Source organism: Bombus huntii, chromosome 7 (genome assembly GCF_024542735.1).
Source record: "Bombus huntii isolate Logan2020A chromosome 7, iyBomHunt1.1, whole genome shotgun sequence".
In the NCBI taxonomy this organism is placed as follows: Eukaryota; Metazoa; Arthropoda; class Insecta; order Hymenoptera; family Apidae; genus Bombus; species Bombus huntii.
The window spans coordinates 6,686-11,193 of record NC_066244.1 but is presented as its reverse complement, the minus strand read 5'-3'; the positions used below and the strand labels follow the sequence as shown (position 1 = coordinate 11,193).

The window sequence follows — 4,508 nt, the reverse complement described above, 5'->3', positions numbered from 1 at the left end:
TATGGAATAGACGAGTGACACTGGATAATGTGGCAAATCATTTGCAAATCAGCCACGGCTCTGCTTATGCAATAGTGCACGACAGATTTGGATTTTAAAAAGTTTGTGCGAGATGGATGCCGAAAAAGCTGATGAAAAGGTGAAGACGACGATGCATTCGTGGTTCGCAGCTCAGCCCAAAACATTTTTTAATGAGAAAATACAAAGGTCCTTCGGCAAATGGACAAAGTGTATACAGAAATCGAGTGATTATGTCAAAAAATGATGTATGTCTTTTTTGACAATTGCTTAAAATAAATTCTACACCGACAGAGCGGGTAACTTTTTACTCACCCTCGTAAGACACTTAAATTTCCAATCTATTATGATGAATAAAAGAGCTTATACTATTAAATCTAATTGTATTTTGTTGCATGAGAGTACACGTGTATGTGATGTACATTACCTTTATATCCCCTTGAACGCTTCAATATTGCGCATATATACTATATTTTGTACAGCTTCTATAAAATTTCGTATGTTTGTTTAGGCTGTTAATCTAGAGGCTGGAGTACAAAGAAGTGGCACAATGATGTGGGCTGATGACATTTATAATTATCAAGGAATCACCCCTACATTCGCTCAGGTATATATCGTTGACTATAATGTATTTAACATATATGATTGTTAGAATATTAATAATTAATTTTTAATTCTATCAGAATTTTAATGAAACTGTCCCTTGGGAAGGAAGAACTGATACCTTGATATCACGGTTTGTACATCCTATATATACGACAAATTTTAGAACATTATATAATGAAGAACCAGATCGTCGTGGCCATGTGATGTGAATAAAAGGACTTGAATTTGATGATATTTTTATAATGTTAGATAACATAACTAAGTATCTTCACAGTAAGATAGGATGACATGGTTTACATGATCTTAATGTTGTTCACTTGAGTGATGATATTATAAGGAAAAGTGTAATATCACAGGTAGGATGATTCATAATTTAGAACTACTAACTCATGTATGTATTAAAAATTAAAGAAATATATTTAATTTTATAGGATATTTATGTTTAGTAACCAGTAATTCAGAGATTGGTATTCATGGTTACTATAACGAGGCTGTAGAAACGCACCCTTTCTTCTTTGCAAATGGTCCTGTATTTATGTCTAAGCCGAAACTGGAACCTCTGAATAATTTAGATTTATTCTTGTTATTTTCTAAAATACTTATCTACAGTATACCATAAGGAATGATACCGTATCGCACCTAATCAAGTGCCTTAAGAAACATCAACAGGATATCACAGTAATCCCTTATCGACAGATATGTAAGTAAAAGTTATGTGTCATTGTTATACACAATTATGTGTTAGTGTTATACACAGTTATTTATCATTTTCTATTAATTCAGTTGTAGCCACTACAATATCTATGACACTGGTAGTAATTATAAGAACAATAATGATGTTCTATAAGAGGAAATGATGATTAGGAACAAAAACTTACAAGTAAGTCAAAGTATATGTTATTTGCCATTTGAAAAGAAAGTTACTAACTTGGAATTTTTTGATAAATAATAATTGTGCAAAATATATTGGATTTCAAATTTGTCAAAAATTGAAATTTAAGAAGCATTGTAATAATATAACATTAATATTTTGATTTTTCAGGAGATATCATGCGGTGGATGGATAATATGTAAAAAATATTAAGCAGTATATGAATTTTCATATTGCGTAGAGATAACAAAATGAATTTTAAAAAATGTCGACATAGTAATAAGAAATAGCATCATGACAAAGAATATATAAAGACAGTTTCATTTTTTATAAATAAAAATTTGTTGTTCCAGATTTTGAAATATAGTGAAACGTTTAATTAGTATCTTAATATCTTTAAATAATTATTATTTTAGAATCAATTGTAATTGTATCATACGTACTTTTGAATTCGTGCAAGAACATATGTAATTTTGAAGTAGTTATTATTAGGAAATTGTTAGACGCGAACAGTATGCGAAAAGTTAGTATGCAGTGTAATAATTATCAATCAAAACACAAGAATTAAATTCTTGAGGAAAAAATTTCCGGAATTTCTTATTTACATGATTATAAAGAAATCCATAATAAAAAGGAGCTGCTTTCTAATACTTCTCTTCCTTGTAATGCCTACGTTAACAATAACGAGGTTCGACTTCTTGTTTTTAGAGGGATACTGGAAAATTTGAAAGTACAGTACCATTGGGAAGAAAATCACGATATTGAAAACGATATTTGCAAGTAAATTTCCAAAAAATCTGTTTTCAAATTTTCGCTTTCTATTTCACATTAAAAGAAAGGGAGGGCTGCCTTCTTTTTCTGCAAGACAAAACAAACATTCTGAATCTCGTATCAATGAATGATGTCAATAAGTTATTTTTCTTTTCAGATTGAACAATATTCCAGATTTATTCATAATTTCATACTACGCGAAGAATAGACTTTCATAGGTATATAAAGGAAATATTAAGTATAGGAAAACTCTTCTTCGTTGTAGGTGACATATGCTTCACGGTTGAATACATGTATTTTTGAACACATATAAATGAAAAAGTACTCTTATGGAGAAAAAGAATTGATACCTTCGATTGACATTAGATAATGTATATAAACTTATGAACAATCACTATCAGTTTGTATTTTAGGTGCACACGCAGATTTGTTGGAGTTCTTATAAAATGTACTTCCTGTACGAACGTTTTATTCTTCCAAATTTTACGATACTATGTCTCATATAATAACTTTATGGATTAAACGTAATATAAATAATCCGAAAATAGACTCGAACGACATTAATTGTCTTTCTATTTATACCAATATGGAAAATACAAGTAAAGCTGGAGCAATAGTATGCAAGAATGGACTATTTATTATTTTAAACCAAATCATAGCATATTCAGAATGCACAGTATTATCATGAAATGTAAATGAATCAGTTGTAAACGAACGATTTTACTGTAAAATCATTGCCTCCTTTTTTTCATCTGAAATATAGCAGCAATGAGTACATTCTTTTAATATATAATAAAACGAGATATCTTTATAAAGTTACATATGTCATCACTGGTAACTGTTATCTCGTATGACATCAAATATACCGTTAGTATGGAATGATATTTTTATGAAGATATACTTTAATGATAGATTTTATGAATGAAACGTTATATAAGAAAAATTATCTCTTGTTATTCTATGAAGTGTAGTAGCTAATGAAGATTAATTTTACGAAGTATTAGAGCAAAAGAGAATTAAAAAATTAAAAAGATCTAAATAAGATTGTTCGTGTGGCTTAATTATCTCAATTCTGGTACACCACTTGTTACATTCTAACTAATTAGCGCTAAACAATAACTTGCAAATATTAAAGATATTAACACCTAAATTGATTATTGTATATCTAGTCATTGATTGATAAAATTTCTTGTATAAGCATAGATCGAGGTTGACGTCATACGCAGATTGCATATCATTGACAGGTATCGTTTTAATTTATTTTATGGTTAGAATCGTTTGAATATTATACGAATAATTATTTCCATTCGAACGATTAATAAATCACGTACCTATAAAAGATATATTACGAAAAAGACGTGACGAAACAAAAAAATATTGGAAATTCCGTTGTCATTAGATCAATTATTTTTGCAATGATTTTTATTTCCATGTAATTACATATGAAATGGCTAATTCATTAACATCTCCTCGAATCGAATATAATTCGTTACACTTCACAACGATTCAAATAATGGACGGGAAATATATAATAACTTTCCTGTCCTTGCGTTAAAACAGTACTGTACAAATCAGATGATACAACCTAACCCCAAAAAACCCAATTACATCCACATTGCATGACAGCACACTTGCAATGGATTTTTGTGATTTCAATGTCACAGACAATGACACAACTAATCAGAACACGTTCGAGGCTATAGACATTGAAATTACCGCGTGTTTAATACGTTTAAAGCATAAATCTAAATTTCACGCGATTATTTCTTTGTACATTGTGAAACTCTTAAATTATCTTAATCGAATAAATAATCCTAATGTAATAAAACATCTTGAAATAGACCTAGATATCTGAAACAGAAACTCGAAGGATAAGAAATCCTAAAAGGTACTAATCCTAAAATAACAAACTCCTAAATAATAAACAAGTGATAAAACCTGTTATAAATAATAAACCTTACCTGGAATAATCAAATCCTAACTAATCGAAAATAAAATAAGGCAAGCAATTCTTAATCTTTCAAGTAATTTTTCCGAAAACACAGAAAGATAGAGAAATTAAAAAGACGCAGCACAAATTGCAGCACAATAAAAGTTTCGGAGCGATGAATACGATCGTATTAAACTAAATAATTTTCAAAAGTGAAATTACACTGAAACGTATATCGATGATATTTGTCATTTCTACGATCTGTTTCGCTTGATCGTGCTTCTTTTCTGATGTAAATTCAATTTATAATAC

The 4,508-nt window shown here is 29.3% G+C and overlaps 1 long non-coding RNA gene across 1 annotated transcript; it reads left to right on the top strand.

Moving 5' to 3' along the window:
* Nucleotides 1-178: 178 nt before the first annotated feature.
* LOC126867689 (uncharacterized) lies at nucleotides 179-3,310 on the top strand. Its single transcript, XR_007690386.1, has 7 exons — nucleotides 179-317; nucleotides 530-625; nucleotides 702-980; nucleotides 1,056-1,324; nucleotides 1,408-1,504; nucleotides 1,667-2,275; nucleotides 2,424-3,310. It is a non-coding gene; the product is annotated as an uncharacterized LOC126867689 (long non-coding RNA).
* Nucleotides 3,311-4,508: the final 1,198 nt, after the last annotated feature.